This window comes from Theobroma cacao, chromosome 7, assembly GCF_000208745.1.
Source record: "Theobroma cacao cultivar B97-61/B2 chromosome 7, Criollo_cocoa_genome_V2, whole genome shotgun sequence".
Classification (NCBI taxonomy): Eukaryota; Viridiplantae; Streptophyta; class Magnoliopsida; order Malvales; family Malvaceae; genus Theobroma; species Theobroma cacao.
Genome location: NC_030856.1, coordinates 14,607,200 through 14,612,200, shown reverse-complemented (window position 1 = coordinate 14,612,200; position 5,001 = coordinate 14,607,200). Strand labels below are relative to the sequence as shown.

The 5,001-nt window shown below is 29.1% G+C and overlaps 1 non-coding gene across 1 annotated transcript; it reads right to left on the bottom strand.

The window, feature by feature from the left end:
- Positions 1,333–1,405, bottom strand: TRNAR-CCG. Its single transcript has one exon. It is a non-coding gene; the product is annotated as a tRNA-Arg (tRNA).

Here is a 5,001-nt window from a genome sequence, read left to right as displayed (position 1 = left end):
TTCATGTTGACTGCAAATCATTTAGTGTGACTATCAATCTAAGTTTAGTCTTGGATTCTGTTAATCAATCTGGTTGAGCCTTGAATTCAAATGGAAATTTTGTATATGGAATTGAGATTAGTTGAATTCTTCACTCTACAAATCTTTAATTCAGTATTAAGAATGTGATTTTCTCTTGTTGGCCAATATTAAGAATGAGTTTGAGTATCTCACTTTAAGGCATGGTTTAACTCAATTTTATTGTACTAGTATTTATTATCATGTGCATTTGCATGTGAACCCTTGTTTTTTATTTATTTTTAAATAATAATTTTATACAAATACAAATATTTCTAAAGTGTAAATTACTGAAATTTTATAATATTAATCTGTAAATTATTCAATAATATTTGAACTGAGAAATACATATTTTAATTAAAGTCGATTATTGAAATTACATTTCATATTTACAAAGTGTACAAATCTTGTTATTATGATTGATAAAAAAACTTTTGTAATTTAAGTCATTCAATGCAATTGCATTTTCTTAGAACTAATAGTTACAATAAAAAATATTTAAAATAGTATATCACAAATATATTGAACAAATAAGTTTGTTTTCGTCCAAAAAAAATTTCATTAACATTCGTAGTTTGTTATCACTTACGTTGCACATAAATACTTGTTTTAATTTATTACTCAATAATAATTATACGCAAATACAAATATTTTTAAAGTACAAAGTTTGAAGAATAAATGCTTCAAAATTTGTAATATTAATCTACATTATTCGAAACTATTAGAATTAAGAAAAATATTTTTAATGAAAATAATTCAATACAATTATAATTCTTATTTACAAAGTTGATATATTTTATTAATATTTATTATAAAAAAATATTTAAAAAGACAACATAGAATAATATTGAACATTATATACCATATAGTAATATTGCCTATTTTTAAATTCGAATTTGAATCATTGTTTGATATCAATATGTATAATTGTCATTATTATTTTATAATGATAATTGAAAATTACCTATAATGAAAAAGTTTGGTCATTCAAAAGTTTTTCAAAGAATTTACTTTCATATATATTAAAAAAATAAATTATAGATGAGTGGGGATTACTATTATTATGAAAAAAAGGGAGAGTTATTTCTTGTTATGTATCCTAATCACTAAACTAATTTCATATTAACATAAATAAAGAAAAAAAAATTACATTTGGATAATATGAGCAGGTATAAATTTTAGCTCATGTTCTCATAAAAAAAATAGTTAGCTGAGAAATATGACAGTAGTCTTCATAATTTCTAGAGAGATATATATGCTAAAATCTAAGGGAAGCGATCGCGATGGGACTCGAACCCACAATCTCCCGCTCCGGAGGCGAGCGCCTTATCCATTAGGCCACGCGATCTCTGACTCGGGTACTGCCTTTAAATTATTAGGATTTCTTTTCAGATATTTTTATTACTAAATAAAATGAAGATAATCAGCCATAAGTCTTTCCAATATCTTTATTTTCAGACATATTTAATAGTTATATGGAGATTAGAATGTAAATAGCCTCAACGAGATTGCGAGTAAAAAGGAAAAATACTTGTGTCATAGATCAAGAATCAAATGGATAAAGCTTGGAGACCAACATACACAATATTCTTTTACCAATCCATTGTCAAAGAAGGTAGAGAAATAACATCTTGAATCTCAAAGGGGAAGATGGCTCCTAGATGGACATCTCGTGCTGTCCTACTGCCATGTTGGGGCAGTTTTTTAAAGCTTTCTATGCAATGTAATATACTACTTGCTTTTTCCAAAAAAAAAATAATTATGTTAGATGTTTTTTTCTCAAGGTGAAAGAGAGTGGGGACAAGTATTGGATTCTTTGCAAGAGTTAGTAAATTCTAATACGAACAATGTTCTTACAGATGAGGAAATAATGGTAGCAACTTTTTGTTGGGGGCCATGAAAGTTCCTTGGTCTGGATGGCAGGGATTGAGCTAATCATCTTTTGTTGGAGTTAAAAGGAAAGAAGAATAAAGGTTAAAAATTTTGCCTTGTATTACTTGAGACTTGAAAAAAATGGGCAAGAAATATGAGGTAGGGTTGAAGGTAAACATGAGCAAGGCCTGTGATAGAATCCACTGGGACTTTCTGAAAGCAGTTTTGACTAACTTGGGGTTCAATAAAAGTGGATGTATTGGATAACAGAACGAGCCCTCTGTCTCTTACAACCATTTTAATTATAAAAGGTAAATAAGTCTACTGCTAGGTTCTGTCCTTCTGGTCTAGGCGGGTACATCCACTATCACCATACCTTTTCTTGTTTGTTATTGAGGTTTCTTAGCAGGATGATTCAGAAAGCCATCGATACCAAATATATCAGTGGTATCAAAACTTCGAAAGGGGAGTCCAATTCTTTCTCACGTGCTGTGTCATTGACCCTTTATTCTTCTTATCTGCTAACAAAGTTATTTGTGAAAGATTCTATCATGTCCTGCATCATATGTGCATCATCTTGACAGATGATAAACCTCAATAAATCTAGCATCATTTTAGCATTAATGCACCTGACCATCTTAGAGAGGAATTAGTTGATTGATACAAAATATTAACCGCTGACAATCAGGGAACTTATTTAGAATTTCCTTCATTTTGGGGGAAAAACTAATTAAGAAGTCATGAGTTTTCTAAAGGAGAGAATTCTTGGGAAGCTGCAGTCCTGGAAGCAAGGTTTGCTGACTCAAGAAGGTGGAGAAGTTCTTATGAAAGCTGTTGTAAGTGCTATACTATGAATAGAAGATTTGTGATGAAATTAACGAAGAGATTGAGAAGTTTAAGGGGCAGTAGAGTGATGAAAAGATTCATTGGGTTAGTTGGAATTTACTTAGTTGGCGAAAGGAGTTGGGTGTGATTGGTTTCAAAGACCTCAATTCTTTTTTTACAACATTATTGGCTAAATTAACAATGCTGGAAGCAAGGAAAGGAGGCAGAGCATCTTGGGCTTGTCAAGCATTTAGAAGGAAGCGGTTTAATCAAGGACCAAGTGAATTGGCCACTTATGGGTGGCAATGACATAAACATTTGGAAAGATAGCTAGATACCAAATACCTTGAGTAAACCCTACTGAGTATTAAGTTGCTGAAGATGGAAGACTTTTGTTTGCCCCAGGTGGTGTCAGACTTAATTGGTAAGGATCATGGCCTCTCGAATTTGGAAGGAGTGGAAGGCAAAATGCATGCAAATGTTATGCAAGCCATTCGGGGAACTCCAATTTGTCAGCAAGGTGGAAAGGACAAACTGGTGAGGCAACGAACAAGTGATGGCAGTTATACTGCAAAGTCTACTAAGGATAAAGATCGGTTGAATTATCTGAAGAACTTTTCCACTTCCGATTCGATTGATGAATTCTTTTGGAATGATATTTGGAAGATTCCAGCACAAACAAAAATTAATAATTTCTTTTAGAGAGCCTCTAACAATTCAAGTTGCTAACTTCCAAAACCTTTGAAAAAAATCTAGTAAGCACCAAATTTGGAATCCTAATACTTAAGGGTTGCAGTTAATTTTGGAGCTAATGAAATGATTTTAGAAGCTTAAAATCATGCTTGGGTCTTTGGAATTTTGGTGAATAGGAATTGATGAGATAATCATGCATTCTAATTACTTTGGAAAGCATTTTAGAGAATTTTTACTTTAATCCTACAAGGCTATTTGATTCTAAACTTCATAACTTTTCAAATATAAATAATAATTAGACAAGCTTTATATAATTGAAGAGAGCATTCCGATATCTTTCTTTTGATATATTTTAAGCTAAAACATGATAACTATTCAACAAGATATAAATGAAATACAGAGCATGGATGAAATTTGACATATCTTGAACATTAATTTAGTTTTCTGATTGAAAAAAGCTTCATTTCAAAGTATACTATCGAAGTTTTCACAGACAAAAGATCTAAGCTTTCTACGAACAAAAGATCACACAATTTCAACATTTTAAGAGGAAGTTATATTCGTTTCAAGTTGGACCAACAAAGTTGGAAAAGGAGTGTCAATTGGCATTGTGGAGTGTCAAGCGACTCTCTATTTTTGGCTAATTTCTTTATTTATTTTTTATTTTTGGTATTTATCTTTATAAAATAATAATTAAATTATTATTTATCCTTGGTATTTATTGTGGAGTGTCAATCATATTTTTTTCCTTTTTATAATGTTATATGTGAATTCTATATTCTACTTGTCATGTTTTTCTTTTTTTTATTATGTGGATTTTATTTTTTATGATTTTAATTTTTAAAAATTAATAAATTATTATGTAATTCTCAAATATAAGTTGCACTATTGCTTAGAATTTTATCAATATATTATTTTTAATTCAGAATAACCAATGCGTTCTGGTATGTATGTTGCAAATTTTAAGTAATAAAGATATACATATAAATTGATAGAATGATATGATTGTATTTCTTTCAATATAATTTTATTTATTATTATATATATTTTTAATGGCCCTCAAAATAACTTTTTTATTTAATAATTATTTTTATTCTTCTATCCGTTTGATAAAATTAGAGTTATTATGGTCAGTATATTGCTAGTTAAGCCCAACAAATAAATTATAACCTAATATGTTAAGCCTATGAAATTTTTTTTTTTAAAAAAATAAAAGCGAGTTTATTAACCGAACCTACTAAGTTTTAATATAAATCTAAACCTATCATAACATATTATATCTTAACAGTCTAATCCAATTACCTATCATAACATATTATATATTTTAACAATCTAATCCAATAATTTATCATAACAAATTATATCTCAATAATTGAACCCAATAATCTAATATACCAATTAGTAATTCAAAAGGCAAATAGAAAATAAGAAGAGAGCTTATTTAGAAAGCTATCCATTTCGTGTAAAACAGACAAAGTAAAGAGACAATTCATTTGACTTTAAAAAATTACTTTTTCTTTCACTCTGAGTGTAAAGAATGAAAGAAACTCTTTT